This window comes from Schistocerca gregaria, chromosome 7, assembly GCF_023897955.1.
Source record: "Schistocerca gregaria isolate iqSchGreg1 chromosome 7, iqSchGreg1.2, whole genome shotgun sequence".
In the NCBI taxonomy this organism is placed as follows: Eukaryota; Metazoa; Arthropoda; class Insecta; order Orthoptera; family Acrididae; genus Schistocerca; species Schistocerca gregaria.
The window spans coordinates 425,513,869-425,531,840 of NC_064926.1; the positions used below are offsets into that span (position 1 = coordinate 425,513,869).

Below are 17,972 nucleotides of genomic sequence, written 5' to 3' on the forward strand. Positions count from 1 at the left end.
CAGTCGAGCAAAGATAATACGGAAGGGCCTATATCGATAAGAGCTGCTGCTGCTGAAGCTCACGGGCAGGCAAGGCAGCAACTCAGTGACACCAGTAATTGAAAATTTACATAACGAGGTGGCAGAACGGAAAAAAAACAGAGTGTTAAATAAGAGATGGCACCAACGCGAGCCACGTACGGCTCACGTATATTACATCTACGTCTATACTCCGTAATTAACCTTACGACGTGTGGCGAAGGGCACTTAATCTACCATTGCTAGTTCTCTCTCCCTCTCTCCCTCCCCTCCCCCATCACCAGTTCTATTCGCGTATGGTGTGCGGGAAGAGCAGTTGCTGATAAGATTCCGTGAGAGATCTAATATCTGTGATTTTGGCTTCATACTCGTTTCACGAGGCATACCCAGGAGGAAGTAATTTATTTGTTGTCTCTTTTAGGACAATACGCTTGCGAATTAATCTGGCCTCCTACATTGGAAAACTATGCTCTCTCATGCACTTCAATTGCAGTTTGCAGGTTATGGACGTAGATATATGTAGATCATCCCACGACGAGCAGCATTTTTCGTCACGGGATCGTTTGGTTGGGGCGAGAGCACTGCGGAAATGCTCAACGTATTCCGCTGGCAAATGGTATAAGAGGGCCGCTGTAAATGACGGAAAGCTCTGCTGTTGAAATTCCTGCAGCATATTTTCCAGGAAGTGTTCGGCAACATTTTACTTCCTCGAATACACGTCTCGCGGAACGGCCGTAATGGGTAAATCATAATTACTTTAAAACAACTTTCTAATTTAACACCTTTTTAAAACTAACTAAAAAGTATAAAATTTCTTCTAGCCCCATACAGATTCCTATCCATATATAAGTAAAAAGTAGAAAGAATTGAGTTCACAAGTGGACTTCCCAGCAACCGTTGTTACCATGAAACATTCACAAGTATAACAGGTTGTTGTTGTTGTTGTGGTCTTCAGTCCTGAGACTGGTTTGATGCAGCTCTCCATGCTACTCTATCCTGTGCAAGCTTCTTCATCTCCCAGTACCTACTGCAACCTACATCCTTCTGAATCTGCTTAGTGTACTCATCTCTCGGTCTCCCTCTACGATTTTTACCCTCCACACTGCCCTCCAACGCTAAATTTGTGATCCCTTGATGCCTCAAAACATGTCCTACCAACCGATCCCTTCTTCTAGTCAAGTTGTGCCACAAACTTCTCTTCTCCCCAATCCTATTCAATACCTCCTCATTAGTTACGTGATCTATCCACCTTATCTTCAGTATTCTTCTGTAGCACCACATTTCGAAAGCTTCTATTCTCTTCTTGTCCAAACTAGTTATCGTCCATGTTTCACTTCCATACATGGCTACACTCCAAACAAATATTTTCAGAAATGACTTCCTGACACTTAAATCTATATTCGATGTTAACAAATTTCTCTTCTTCAGAAACGCTTTCCTTGCCATTGCCAGTCTACATTTTATATCCTCTCTACTTCGACCATCATCAGTTATTTTACTTCCTAAATAGCAAAACTCCTTTACTACTTTAAGTGTCTCATTTCCTAATCTAATTCCCTCAGCATCACCCGACTTAATTTGACTACATTCCATTATCCTCGTTTTGCTTTTGTTAATGTTCATCTTATATCCTCCTTTCAAGACACTGTCCATTCCGTTCAACTGCTCTTCCAAGTCCTTTGCCGTATCTGACAGAATTACAATGTCATCGGCGAACCTCAAAGTTTTTACTTCGTCTCCATGAATTTTAATACCTACTCCAAATTTTTCTTTTGTTTCCTTTACTGCTTGCTCAATATACAGATTGAATAACATCGGGGAGAGGCTACAACCCTGTCTCACTCCTTTCCCAACCACTGCTTCCCTTTCATGCCCCTCGACTCTTATGACTGCCATCTGGTTTCTGTACAAATTGTAAATAGCCTTTCGCTCCCTGTATTTGACCCCTGCCACCTTTAGAATTTGAAAGAGAGTATTCCAGTCAACATTGTCAAAAGCTTTCTCTAAGTCTACAAATGCTAGAAACGTAGGTTTGCCTTTTCTTAATCTTTCTTCTAAGATAAGTCGTAAGGTCAGTATTGCCTCACGTGTTCCAACATTTCGACGGAATCCAAACTGATCCTCCCCGAGGTCCGCATCTATCAGTTTTTCCATTCGTCTGTAAAGAATTCGCGTTAGTATTTTGCAGCTGTGACTTATTAAACTGATAGTTCGGTAATTTTCACATCTGTCAGCACCTGCTTTCTTTGGGATTGGAATTATTATATTCTTCTTGAAGTCTGAGGGTATTTGGCCTGTCTCATACATCTTGCTCACCAGCTGGTAGAGTTTTGTCATGACTGGCTCTCCCAAGGCCGTCAGTAGTTCTAATGGAATGTTGTCTACTCCGGGGGCCTTGTTCCGCCTCAGGTGTTTCAGTGCTCTGTCAAACTCTTCACGCAATATCGTATCACCCATTTTGTCTTCATCTACATCCTCTTCCATTCCCATAATATTGTCCTCAAGTACATCACCCTTGTATAAACCTTCTATATACTCCTTCCACCTTTCTGCCTTCCCTTCTTTGCTTAGAACTGGGTTGCCATCTGAGCTCTTGATATTCATACACGTGGTTCTCTTCTCTCCAAAGGTCTCTTTAATTTTCCTGTAGGCAGTATCTATCTTACCCCTAGTGAGATAAGCCTCTACATCCTTACATTTATCCTCTAGCCAGGAAAAGATGGAAATAGCAGTGGTACACAAAGTGCCCCCGCCACACATCAGACATAAAAGCGGGTTAATATTGGATTGTCAGAGTTCTGAGCTATGTTGAATGTTTCGAGCTCATCGGAAAATTAGTTTGAAATCAAAATTGTACCGAACAAAGACAAGACAAGAAAGCGACCTCATGAAACGTGTTAAAATTGGAAGTCACACAAAAGTTTACCGACAGTCATCTTTGTTATGTGCCATTTGTGAACGGAACAGGGAAAGGGGTGGAGGAAGATAGAGGTATTAAAAGTACTTTCCATCACAAACCCCGAGGTGGCTTGAGGAGTGTTGAAGTATAAGATGAGCCCCGGCAAGTAATACGTCTTCAGTTGGTTGTTACCGAGGTTTAGTGTATATTTATACCAATATAACGTATAAATAACTGCTCTGCAAACACTGCCACTGCCGAAAAGTCGAACCCAAGTTCATTTCTTAAAAACTGCACCTCAGTAGCGATGCATTGTTGGAAGGCGTTCACGAAAGCTTCTCATTACGTGCTCATTCATTCCTTGATGAATGGCTTCAGTCTCTTTCCGTGTGTGGCTTTCAACTTGTAAGTATTCTGGAGTCGCCATCAAAAAACTTTTTCTTGAGATGTCGCCACAGATAAAAAAATCAGCGATTGAAAGTTTAGGTGATCTCGCCGGCCATAGGATATCACTGGAGTCAAATTACAGTACAAAATAAAAAGATTACAGCCTACTTGGATCATGTTGTCATTCTCAAAACACTATGAAGCTGTGGACCTCAACAAAAAAAACTATGTATTAAATCACTTAGTAAATGACTGGATTGTCGGTGGTATTGGTAGGGAAAGAGAAATGAATGTTTGAGAGGGAAAATTGGAGCTGAAGACTTTTCTTTCTTGTTTGCTGGTTTATGCACACACAATTAGAACCGCGCACCGTTCAGCATTAGTCCATTGTGTAATTTATATCCTTGAAAAATACAAATTACATTTTATAAGTATTAAAAACAGACTGACGCTTAACTTCTGCGCTCTTTGTAACTAAAGCAGTTAATTTTGATGCAAGTACATTTTCATGCACAAGCGTTAAAAAAATCTATATAATTATTCTTGTTATTTTATACTCACTGGAACTGCCTTCATGACGACCAAAGGCAAGGGTTCCCAGTTTTCATTGACAAGTGCAGAAACTGTTTATTGAACAAACTCGACGAAATATCGAAGCGGTGTTTAATATATTTTAGTTTTGCGTTTGTTTTTACCTTCCTTTGAGGAACTGCGTATTCTAGCGCTATATTATAAATATGTATTATTATTTTTTAAATTTTTACTACAATTTCCCAGTTTTACGTTAAAAATCTTCTATTTTCGGCTAATACCTGAAGAAAAGACTAACACTTTCAATTCTGCTATAAATATTGTTAATTTTTAAGTAACAGACAGGAGGATAACTATGTCGAACAAAAATGTTCAATAGGTTATGCAAGCCTTAATGTGTCATCACTCAATTTGTAGATGGTATACTGCTTCCAGTTTTACAGGAATCTAGTAAGACACTGATCGTATGCGTAAGCAAAGCGATCGGAATAAGAGAGTGCCCAGTAGGTATGAAATACACCTAATGTACGGGTAACGCGGTTACGACCTCGTGGTATACGCTTACTTATGGTAGTCTGTTAACTCTAAATATAACCGAATCGTGAGAGTAATCTATGTGGAAAGTGACAACTCAGTGTAGTCGTTGAATCACAGGCCTTACGGGCTATTGTCCCATCTTGCTGGGACCATGTCGCGTTTAGATGGCAATGCCCCTGCCTCGGTGGAACTAAGAAATTGTTAATCGTGGCCGGACACCGCTCAGAATTGGCTGGTTGTTGTTGTCTTCAAAAAAAGATCGTGAATGAGCTCTGTGTTCGTTTGCGAAAAACATAGGTCTTGCTTATTGAAAAGCCCACTCAGATGAAAGTTTCTCTCATCAGTCATCACAAGATTGGTCAGAAAAGCGTAATCCTGGTTCTATCTAGTAATCTTCTGCAGAAATCGCGTCCACTCACTTTACCGTTCTGCCGTAACTGTTGAGTCACATGCAACTTATATGGATGAACTTTAAATTCTGTTCCGACAATTCTCTGTACACCTGTGATGTCTCGATTGACGGAATACAGTGGGCTTCGTTGCAGAGTCACACGAATTCTTCGGATTTTTCTGGTGTTCCAGTTGTCCCTTATGCTTCAGATTCTTCACACAACCCGAATCACACCCTTGTTTTATCCACTTACAGGGTGTTTCAAAAATGACCGGTATATTTGAAACAGCAATAAAAACTAAACGAGATAGAAACGCGATAGAACGCGATAGAAATACACCGTTTGTTGCAATATGCTTGGGACAACAGTACATTTTCAGGCACACAAACTTTCGAAATTACAGTAGTTACAATTTTCAACAACAGATGGCGCTGCAAGTGATGTGAAAGATATAGAAGACAACGCAGTCTGTGGGTGTGCTATTCTGTAGGTCGTCTTTCTGCTGTAAGCGTGTGCTGTTCACAACGTGAAAGTGTGCTGTGGACAACATGGTTTATTCCTTAGAACATAGGATTTTTCTGGTGTTTTAATTCCACCGCCCAGAACACAGTGTTGTTGCAACAAGACGAAGTTTTCAACGGAGGTTTAATGTAACCAAAAGACCGAAAAGCGATACGATAAAGGATCTGTTTGAAAAATTTCAACGGACTGGGAACGTGACGGATGAACGTGCTGGAAAGGTAGGGCGACCGCGTACGGCAACCACAGAGGGCAACGCGCAGCTAGTGCAGTAGGTGATCCAACAGCGGCCTCGGGTTTCCGTTCGCCGTGTTGCAGCTGCGGTCCAAATGACGCCAACGTCCACGTATCGTCTCATGCGCCAGAGTTTACACCTCTGTCCATACAAAATTCAAACGCGGCAACCCCTCAGCGCCGCTACCATTGCTGCACGAGACACATTCGCTAACGATATAGTGCACAGGATTGATGACGGCGATATGCATGTGGGCAGCATTTGGTTTACTGACGAAGCTTATTTTTACCTGGACGGCTTCGTCAATAAACAGAACTGGCGCATATGGGGAACCGAAAAGCCCCATGTTGCAGTCCCATCGTCCCTGCATCCTCAAAAAGTACTGGGCTGGGCCGCCATTTCTTCCAAAGGAATCATTGGCCCATTTTTCAGATCCGAAACGATTACTGCATCACGCTGTCTGGACATTCTTCGTGAATTTGTGGCGGTACAAACTGCCTTAGACGACACTGCGAACACCTCGTGGTTTATGCAAGATGGTGCCCGGCCACATCGCACGGCCGACGTCTTTAATTTCCTGAATGAATATTTCGATGATCGTGTGATTGCTTTGGGCTATCCGAAACATACAGGAGGCGGCGTGGATTGGCCTCCCTATTCGCCAGACATGAACCCCTGTGACTTCTTTCTGTGGGGACACTTGAAAGACCAGGTGTACCGCCAGAATCCAGAAACAATTGAACAGCTGAAGCACTACATCTCATCTGCATGTGAAGCCATTCCGCCAGACACGTTGTCAAAGGTTTCGGGTAATTTCATTCAGAGACTACGCCATATTATTGCTGCGCATGGTGGATATGTGGAAAATATCGTGCTATAGATTTTCCCAGACCGCAGCGCCATCTGTTGCTGACAATTGTAACTACTGTAATTTCGAAAGTTTGCCTGAAAATTTACTGTTGTCCCAAGCATATTGCAACAAACGGTGTATTTCTATCGCTGCTCGTTTAGTTTGTATTGCCGTTTCAAATATACCGGTCATTTTTGAAACACCCTGTAGATGCTGCCCTTCTGTCTGGAACATGGAAATGGCGGTCTCTTCTAAGGCACTTTGGACAGCGACAACGGTCTGTCCACGGCAGGACTCCCCCACTACCTCAATACTCACCTGCTCTAGCCAACGTTCTATACTGAGGTGACTGGCACACGAAACATGTCAACAGAAGTGCTACCTCATGACGATATTTCGTGCAGGTATGTTGTTCCGGTGATGGTTCCGATCTGAAGGTCACGCCTAATGTTGGTAAACATTCACACCGTTACCATAAGCGTTCCCTACAGATTGAACGCCGCACTCGAATGGATTGCAGCGTTTCAGTTGAAAGTAAAACACCAGTAGGGACGCATTAGAGACAACCGTGATGCAGTAGAGTGAACATCCATCATGCTATAAAAGACAATAGCGACTGGTTTTCGGGTCTACATATCACGTTACACACAGAAGGCTTGTCAACAAGGAAAGTTCCTGGACGTTTGCCGGTCTAAAGTGCTGCAGTCATGGACTGTGCGGCTGGTCCAGGCGGAGGTTAGAGTCCTCCCTCGGGCGTGTGTGTGTGTGTGTGTGTGTGTGTTTTTGTCCGTAGGATAATTTAGGTTAAGTAGTGTGTAAGCTTAGGGACTGATGACCTTAGCAGTTAAGTCCCATAATATTTCACACACATTTGAACATTTTTCGACGTTTGCACGGGAACCAAACTGATGTGGCACAGACGTAGAACTGGTATCAGTTGACAGACAGTACTCATGCCACGAATAGCACAGGCCGTTCACTCACAACATGTGCTTAGAATGGCAAACGTCTACGACTTCCAAATCAAAGCAACAGTGGGCTGGCTGAGTGCCACAGAACTGAATTCGGTGTCCGAAGAGGCTACAGGACGGAATGTGTCGCAGCAGACTGTTAAGAGACAATTGCATGATGGGAGTTTCCATTCCCAATGACCACTGCGAACACCACAACACAATGGACTCCGTTACAGATAGACAAGAAATGGTACAGAATGGATGCCCCAGCACCGACGTACAGTGTTGTCAGCGGACGAAATGTTTGTTTCCAGATAATCGCATACAACGTATTTGGAGACTAGAAGGTAATATCGAACGCCTTCGACGTACCCCTCATGAGCAGCAATGTGATGTCCTAGGGTGGCATTATACGAGGCCACCGTATGACTGTCGTGGTTCTTGAAGACAATCTCACTGCTCTGGGGTGCAGGGGCGAGATCCTGCAACCAGTAGTAATGGGAAAGTATCGCCATCATTTTGGTGGCAAGTTCATCTTGATGGATGACATTTCATGTTCTCACCGTGCTGTTCTGGTGCACACGGTCCTTCAGCATGCTGCGATCGCCAGAATGGAGTGGGCTGTCTGTTCGCTGGACTAGAACCAAATTTTGTTTGGGGCCGACTGAAACAAACTGTTTTTGGACGTGGGAAACAACTACATACTCTAGGCTACCTACACTGGGTCGTCTTTGAACAGTGGGACAGCCGGGACCACTGTTTGCTTCATGACCTCATTGATAATATGACACGACGGATTAAAGCCTTCATCCAAGCAAGACGACGTTCCACTAGGTATTGAAGTTTCTCAGAAATGCTGTGAGAAACATCTGATGGCAGACAGATTATTATGTCGTAATGCAAATGTTTGTTTTATTGTTTTAGTTATTTGGACACATTGTAAATAATATAGGGGGTGTCCTGTCGATAGGTTTTTGCAATCTACAATACCTTTAAAAACCATGTGTGAGAGTTTCATATTCTCTCGCTTGCTAGTTGCAAAGTATCAGTCCTACAGAAAAAACGAACGGCACTTTTTTTTGTAGGAAATTTGGCGTAGATACATTTTGTACTGGGATATGTTTTCGCCGGAGGCCACACTTCTCGAGTTACCAGTAAAATATTTAACTACATTAGATTTCGAACAAAATGTTCATATTCATTTTCGTTATGTAGGGCTAATAGTCTGCACGTAGCGAGCGAGAGAAATGAAAAATTTGCGTGTGGCATTTGAAGGCGTTGCAGGTTGCTTAAAATGGATGGTTAGTTTTATTTTCTGTGCCATGAATGTCGAAATATAGAGGTGATGCAAAAATTTTGGCGAGAGAGAGAGCGCCGATTACATGCGATAGGTAGCTGGAGCACGTCTACATGTTTCTAGGGTGGCCAACTGAAAATGCACCATTTCCCCGGGCCAGCATATAGACGCAGTCACAGGTAACCTTCAAATGCGATTGCACTTAACGTTTGCCCGTACTGTTGAGGCACGCAGGCCACCCCGTCACAGCAAGGATGATTGTTTCATGGGGATTGGAGTCATTGTGATTCTAGTTGTGACGCGCTTTTTACGCACGTAGAATTTCGCAGATGATTTATTCAGTCACTTGATGACATGTAATGAGGTCAACATGTGTGTGGTATCGTGAAGTACCGGCTGATCAAAAAATCAGTATAAATTTGAAAACTTAATAAATATGGAATAATGTAGATAGAGAGGCAAAAATTGACACACGTGCTTGGAATGACATGGGGTTTCATTAGAACAAAAAAAAAAAAAAACAAAGTTCACAAAATGTCCGACAAATGGCGCTGGACAGCAAAACGTCAGTGACTGCGCATGACAATCGTGTATAGAAGGAGCTGTAACGAGAGAAAGAATCAGATGCAGCAGTCGTAGCATGTTGACGTTACCTGAAAAGGCGCTTTTAGTGAAGCTGTATTATCAGAATAGGGAATGTGCTAGTTCAGCGTTACGATCCTACCGCCATAGGAAGGGAATTCGAACGGGTAAAGGTCCGTTGACAAATGCGGCAGTGGCGAGAATGATTTCGAAGTTCGAAGCCACGGGTTGTTTAGACGATAGACCCCGTAGTGGCCGACCGAGCACAAGGCGTAATGCTGCTGAGACAGTTGAGGAAGAAATGGAGACTGTAGCGCGTTCGTCTATGCACGGGGACGTCAGCGCTCGTGCAGTCGCACGTAGCACCACCGGCATTCCATACACTACTGGTTGGCACTAAGGCGTACCCTCCGATGCTATCTGTACAAAATCCTTCGGCATCATGGACTGTTACCTGGCGATTTAGTGAAGCGGAGGGCATTTGCAGTGTGGGCGTTTCAAAAGATGGCGGAAGATGACGATTGGTTGCGTAACGTGTTGTGGACCGACGAAGCTCATTTCATGCTCAGAGGGTCTGTCAATGCCTACAACTGCAGAATTCGGGCTACCGAAAATCCTTGAACTGTCGTGGAAAATGCATTGCACGACGAGAAAGTCACGGTATGGGTTCGATTTACCACATCTACCGTTATCGGGCCTTTTTTCTTCAAGGAAATGCGTGATTCTGGTTTTGTAACTGCTACGCTGACGGGTGAGAGGTACGCCGATATGTTACAGAATCGGATCATCCCCAGCGTGACTGATAAAACACCTGCTGGAACGTGCGATGTTTATTCAGGGTGGCGCTCCACCCCATATTGCTAGACGCGTGAAAGTTCTTTCGCGCGCGTCGTTTGGTGATGATCGTGTAATCAGCCGCTACTTTCGTTATGCTTGGCCTCCCAGGTCTCCAGACCTCAGTCCGTGCGATTATTGGCTTTGGGGTTACCTGAAGTCGCAAGCGTATCGTGATCGACCGACGTCTCTAGGGATGCTGAAAGACAACACCGACGCCAATGCCTCACCCATAACTCCGGACATGCGTTACAGTGCTGTTCACAACATTATTCCTCGACTACAGCTATTGTTCAGGAATGATGGTGGACATATTGAGCATATCCTGTAAAGAACATCATCTTTGCTTTGTTATGCTAATTATTGCTATTCTACATCTACATCTACATCCCTACTCCGCAAGCCACCTGACGGTGTGTGGCGGAGAGTGCCCTGAGTACCTCTATCTGTTCTCCCTTCTATTCCAGTCTCGTATTGTTCGTGGAAAGAAGGATTGTCGCTATGCTTCTGTGTGGGCTCTAATCTCTCTGATTTTATCCTCACGGTCTCTTCGCGAGATATACGTAGGAGGGAGCAATATACTGCTTGACTCTTCGGTGAAGGTATATTCTCGAAACTTCAACTAAAGCCCATACCGAGCTACTGGGCATCTCTCCTGCAGAGTCTTCCACTGGAGTTTATCTATCTCCGTAACGCTTTCGCGATTACTAAATGTTCCTGTAACGAAGCGCGCTGCTCTCCGTTGGATCTTCTGTATCTCTCCTATCAACCCTATCAACCCTATCTGGTACCGATCCCACACTGTTGAGTAGTATTCAAGCAGTGGGCGAACAAGCATACTGTAACCTGTTTCCTTTGTTTTCGGATTGTATTTCCTTAGGATTCTTCCAATGAATCTGTCTGGCATCTGCTTTACCGACGATCAACTTTATATGATCATTCCATTTTAAATCACTCCTAATGCGTACTCCCAGATAATTTATGGAATTAACTGCTTCCAGTTGCTGACCTGCTATTTTGTAGCTAAATGATAAGGGATCTATCTTTCTATGCATTCGCAGCACATTACACTTGTCTACATTGAGATTAAATTGCCATTCTCTGAACCATGCGTCAATTCGCTGCAGATCCTCCTGCATTTCAGTACAATTTTCCATTGTTCCAACCTCTCGATACACCACAGCATCATCCGCAAAAAGCCTCAGTGAACTTCCGATGTCATCCGCCAGGTCATTTATGTATATTGTGAATAGCAACGGTCCTATGACACTCCCCTGCGGCACACCTGAAATCACGTTTACTTCGGAAGACTTCTCTCCATTGAGAATGACATGCTGCGTTCTGTTATCTAGGAACTCTTCAATCCAATCACACAACTGGTCTGATAATCCATATGCTCTTACTTTGTTCATTAAACGACTGTGGGGAACTGTATCGAACGCCTTGCGGAAGTCGAGAAACACGGCATGTACCTGTGAACCCGTGTCTATGGCCCTCTGAGTCTCGTGGACGAATAGCGCGAGCTGGGTTTCACACGACCGTCTTTTTCGAAACCCATGCTGATTCCTACAGAATAGATTTCTAGTCTCCAGAAAAGTCATTATACCCGCACATAATACGTGTTCCAAAATTCTACAACTGATCGACGTTAGAGATATAGGTCTATAGTTCTGCCCATCTGTTCGACGTCTCTTCTTGAAAACGGGGATGACCTGTGCCCTTTTCCAATCCTTTGGAACGCTTCGCTCTTCTAGAGACCTACGGTACACCACTGCACGAAGAGGGGCAAGTTCCTTCGCGTACTCTGTGTAAAATCGAACTGGTATCCCATCAGGTCCAGCGGCTTTTCCTCTTTTGAGCGATTTTAATTGTTTCTCTATCCCTCTGTCATGTATTTCGATATCTACCATTTTGTCATCTGTGCGACAACCTAGAGAAGGAACTACAGTGCAGTCTTCCCCTGTGAAACAGCTTTGGAAAAGACATTTAGTATTTCGGCCTTTTGTCTGTCATCCTCTGTTTCAGTGTCTGGAAATTTTGTTTTGAGCCACCTACCGCTTTGACATACGACCAAAATTTCTTAGGATTCTGTCGGACATTTTTTGAACTTCTGTATTGTTTTGGTTTTAATAAAACCCCGTGTCATTCCAAGCATGTGTGTCATTTGTACCTCTGTATCTACATTATTCCGTGGTTTATTAAGTTTTGAAATTTATACTGACTTTTTGATCACCCAGTACATTATTTGTGGAGATGCTTTCGGAGAGTAACCCGAATGCCGGCTCGTGCAGAGCCTTTGCTTTCACTGCCGGTGTAGCAGCGATAGAAAGAAAGCGGGCGGCTCCCTCCCCCGCGAGCGTGGCCCGATGAGGCCGCGGACGCAGCCTTTGTTCCGCCAAGGAGGCGGGGACTCTGCGCCGTGAATAGGCCGGCCAGCCGGCCGGCGACGGCGGCCGCAGACCGCGCCGGACCTCTCCTCCCAGGCGCGCAGACCCTGCCTCCAGCGCGGGCTTTGTCTGGCGCACACAACAGCCAACCCCGCCCTCTCGTTCCGTCTACTATTCTCGTCATATTTCGCGGCTCTTATACCGTCACAAAGGGAACTGTGTACGGCTAGGCAAACTCCGTTTACCTTTCTCAGTGCACCTTCTGTCTGTCCACCACCGAGTGAATCAATTACTTCTTGCGAAATCAGCATTTTGCTTTGTTAGCGCAACAGCCGGTGACGTGTTAATGAGCAAGTCTGCGATCAGTAGCGCGGAGATACCCAGATCGTGGTATATGAGTTAAAGGCGATTTAATCTTTTGTTGCCTGTTGGTGCTACTAACAAGGGAACCTCCCCATCACAGCCCCCTCAGATTTAGTTATAAGTTGGCACAGTGGATAGGCCTTGAAAAACTGAACACTGATCAATCGAGAAAACAGTAAGAAGTAGTGTGGAACTATCATAAAAAAATAAGAAAAACATAAAAACTGAGTAGGCCTCGCGCAAGATAGGGAACATTATGGAGAGTGTGAGCTCAGGAGCGGCGCGGTCCCGTGGTTAGCGTGAGCAGTTGCGGAACGAGAGGTCGTTGGTTCAAGTCTTCCCTCGAGTGAAAAGTTAAATTTTTTATTTTCTAACAATTATTATCTGTCCGTCTGATGCGACGTAACCGACGGTCTACACACAGAAAAATTTGAAAACGTTAAAAACATATGTTTTGACAGAGCACAGGGAAAACTGTGCGACTGTGAAACTGTTGCATTCATTTGTTGCAGTTTATGTGACAAACTCTTATGTTTTCATCACTTTTTTGGGAGTGATTATCACATCCACAAGAAAACCTAAATCGGGCAAGGAAGAAGAATCTACCTTGTTTAGTGTCTGTTGGTGTACAAGTTGGTGGGTCGACAACATATTCCTGTCATGTGACGCACATGCCGTCACCAGTGTCGTATAGAATATATCAGACGTGTTCTCCTGTGGAAGGAATCGGTTGACCTATGACCTTGCGATCAAATGTTTTCGGTTCCCATTGGAGAGGCACGTCCTTTCGTCTACAAATGGCACGGTTTTGCGGTGCGGTCCCAAAACAGGCACTAAACTTATTACAGTGAACAGAGGCGTCAATGAACGAACGGACAGATCATAACTTTGCGAAATTAAAGAAAGTGAGCTTTTCACTCGAGGGAAGACTTGAGCCTAGGACCTCTCGTTCGGCAGCTGCTCGCGCTAACCGCGGGACCACGGCGCTCCTGGGTTCATACTATCCTTGATGGTGCCTAACTTGCGCATGGACTACTCAGTTTGTATATTTTGCTTATTTTTTTCATAGTTCCACACAACTTCTTCCTGTTTTCTCGATTGATCTGTGTTCAGTTTTTCAAGGCCTATCCACTGTACCAACTTATTACTAAATCTGAGGGGGGGTGCGATGGGAAGGTTCTCTTGTAAGTACCGCCTCTTTCGATCCTAATCAGAATTATATTAATACCTTCAGCTGCTAACTGGCGTTGATATATATCAACGGGGACAGGTGAAAATGTGTGCCGCGATCGGGACTCGAACCCGGGATCTCCTGCTTACATGGCAGACGCTCTATCCATCTGAGCCACCGAAGACACACAGGATAGTGTGACTGGAGGGACACTCTCGCTCACGCCTCCCGGGAGGCCCACATTCTCACCTTGTGTGTCCACACACTACATTAGTAGTGTCGCACCCCAACAAACTGATTACTCTTGGAAAACATTCTTACCAAGTCCCGTAAGAATTCGGGGAATATGTGTGCATCCGCACAGAAGAGGAAGGTCATGGCAGGTATTGGGGATGCACACACAGTCCCCAAATTCCTACGGGACTTGTTAAAAATTCAAATGGCTCTGAGCACTATGCGACTTAACTTCTGAGGTCATCAGTCGCCTAGAACTTAGAACTAATTAAACCTATCTAACCTAAGGACATCACACACATCCATGCCCGAGGCAGGATTCGAACCTGTGTGCGTAGCGGTCGTTCGGCTCCAGACTGTAGCGCCTAGAACCGCACGGGCACTCCGGCCGGCGGACTTGGTAAGAATATCTTCCACGAGTAATGAGTGTGTTGGGGTGGGGCACCACGAATGTAGTGTGTGGACATATACGGTGAGAATGCTGGTCTCGCGAAAGGTATGCGCGGGATAGTCCCTGCAGTTACGCTATTCTCTGTGCCTTCGGTCGCTCAGAGGTATAGAGCGTCTGCCATGTAAGCAGAGATCCCGGGTTCGAGTCCCGGCCGGGGCACACATTTTCACCTGTCCCCGTTGATATATATCAACGTCTGTTAGCAGATGAAGGTATTAATATAATTCTAATTTCGTTCCATACGGCTGCAGGTCTACAATGGTGTCTGTTATTTCGGACATGTTTGAAAGAACAGGCACCATATCCATGTAAGTATATAGTTCTGACAACAGCGGCCATGAACTACTTCTTCTGTGCGGATGCACACATATTCCCCAAATTTTTACGGGACTTGGTAAGAATGTCTTCGACGAGTAATGAGTGTGTTGGGGTGTGACACTACGAATATAGTGTGTGGACACACAAGGTGAGAATGTGGGTCTCACGGAAGACGTGCGCAAGATAGTCCCCCCCAGTCGCACTATCCTCTGTGTCCCCGGTGGCTCAGATGGGCGCCGGCACGGTAACTCAGCGTGTTCGGTCAATGGGTAATAAAAAAACTGAGTTAATGGATCAACGACGAACTGAAACGGGTGTCTTGCGACGTCCGCACCGAGCAGATACAACGAACAAAACGAGACTAATAAAAAAAAAAAAGATGGATAGAGCGTCTGCCATGTAAGCAGGAGATCCCGGGTTCGAGTCCCGGTCAGGGCACACATTTTCACCTGTCCCCGTTGATACGTATCAACGCCCGTTAGCAGCTGGAGGTATTAATATAATTCTAATTTCGTTCTAGACAGCTGCAGGTCATCAATGGTGTCTGCTCTTTATCCATATAAGTATATCTCTCGATCCTTGTTTTTTCTAACAACACATTTCCCACAACCTGGGCTGATGGTATGTTTGAACCTTTCAGACTCCAAATCTTAAAAAAATAATTTTTAAAAATTTTCTTGTTATTAGATTTTTAGACATACGTTGAGAAATAACAATGTGAAAAGCGTTACATACATTAATCGAATGCATACAGGGTGGTTTCGAATGGAGCCGCTGTACATCGAATGTCATTCTTTTGGTGGTCAGGTGAAATGCAGTCCATTTCTGCAGTTAGGCACAGGGCTACTTGACAGAGAGCACACTTCCATTTGCTTCCGTGATGTTCCTTCTTTGTACTACAGGGCACACAATCCTTGAAGTGGCATGTATCGATGGATGCTTTGCTTTTGTTATATGTTTTTCAACTGGAACAACAGTTTTACATTTTTTGCTAATGCTTCTTTGCTCTCACTCTCTGAAATAATGGAAGACGACAAGGATTTCATCATTCGAAAATCCACATCACTGTCTTCAGTTAATACTTCCCTTTCACTCATCAATTTACTTTCCATTAGTTACGTGGATGCAGTAAACAACTGTGACATGAGTTTCAAATAATAGAGCACAGCAATCAGTCTTCCTTTTGTTTAAGGTTTTATGAGGCAAATCTAGTTTCCGGCTAGAGCCTACCCATTATCAATGCTGAAAATACAAGAAGTGCATAGTCGGCGATAGTCTAAAAAGTTACAACTCGTGGCATAATATTTACGGATTATACATTAGATTACATACCACTATCTCTTAGTATCAGCACGTGTCCTAGTACGTCAGTCCCCTGTTGTTCGGGCTTCTCTCACAGATCGTTCAAGACTACTGTATAATGAAGGTAGGCTTTGCGGTGAACACATTAGTTACCTGTATGGCGCCCTGTATATGAACTAAGTAAAATAGAAAACTCAAAGAAAAGCTGCTATGGTCTCTAGTAAAAAGCTTCAAATTTTGCATGGGAGTAACAGAAACTCAATTAGAAGTAAAAGTATGTACGTTGCTGTCTGACTTATTGCCACATTTAACAGTAAACATAGAAGACGTAAAACACTCCAGATTCATTCCTTGTGGGCCAACTTTTTTGTCGTTCTTTAAAACACATATGTAACGTCAGATTGGTAAAACGTTTTCTAAAAAATTTACAAAACACTTGCAGCCACATGCTGTCTGCTGCAACATAGAATTGAATTGATTTAAATGTTTTCATCTTTTGTACTATTTTTCTCTTTGTTTAACCATCGTGACAGATATGTGGTTCCCCTTATTTTCTGATTAGTTCATAAATGGCGTCAAATGTCAGCAAGATAGATATTTGATGTGACTTGCCATTCCGTTAAATGTTAAAGTTGTACCGATCTGATTGTGCACATGTATTTCAAAAGAATAACAAAACAATTGGCTCACAAGAAGTGAATGTGGAATTTTTTTACATCTTTTATGGTTACTGTTAAATGTGGCTATAAGTCAGATAGCAAGAGTACATAATTTAATTTTATTTTAGTTTGTGTTCTGGCTATGTAAGTTAGAAATTTTTTACTGGAGACCATAGCTGCTTTTCTTTGAGTGTTATATATTACGTAGTTTACATAGATGATGCCACACAGCCAACCGATGTGTTCTCTGCAAAGCCTACCTTCATTATACAGTAGTCTTGAACGAACTGCGAGAGAAGCCCGAACAACAGGGGACTGACGTGTTGTAACTTTTTAGACTATCGTCGACTATGTACTACTTGCATTTTTTTAGCGTTGATATGTCTAGGCACTTGCCGAAACCTAGATTTGCCTGAAAGAAAAGGACGACTGATTGCTGTGCTCCGTCATTTGAAAATTCACTTCCACTGCTACTGTCAATCTGAGTCGGCACCAGAGAAAATCCCTTCCAAAAGGCACACCACAATTTTCTCCTCTTCATTTTGAGAGAGTACGTCATGTGAAATACGACAACCTGTCACAACATTCATGTTGCTCTTAAGACGGGTTCACACACGCAACTGATGTGGCACCACAGCTTGTGGCTTTCTGTAGTGGCATCGTGAGATACCATTCACACAGGACGCCACAGTTCTACGTATGTGTACAGCTTTCAGTATGGTGTCAGTTGAAGTCATATGGGCTGGTATGGATGTGATAATTAAGCTTATGGCATTAGAGCTGTGACAAGTGTTAAATACAAGGAACATGAAAACTAAATGTTGGATCCGAAACTGGATTTTGAACAGGGATAAATCAGGTTCCACAAACACATATATAAAAGAAATAACACTCGGAGACGAAAATGCTGTCTGCAGTGGCAAACTAAACAACAGCTGACATATAAATATCATCTGCAGACACGCCAGTCTACAGAAATTTTAGAAACTTTTTGTTTTCATTGGTATAGGCATTTCGAATAACTGATTTTTAGTTTACAGCTGACACATCACA

At 43.7% G+C, this 17,972-nt stretch overlaps 1 protein-coding gene and 1 non-coding gene across 2 annotated transcripts in view; both read left to right on the forward strand.

Annotated features, from left to right (window-relative positions):
* The window catches only part of LOC126281220 (calpain-D-like), a 441,331-nt gene that overhangs the window by 263,612 nt on the left and 159,747 nt on the right, over positions 1 to 17,972 (forward strand). The window lies entirely within an intron of this gene.
* On the forward strand, positions 14,726 to 14,799 carry Trnat-ugu (transfer RNA threonine (anticodon UGU)). The gene has a single exon. It is a non-coding gene; the product is annotated as a tRNA-Thr (tRNA).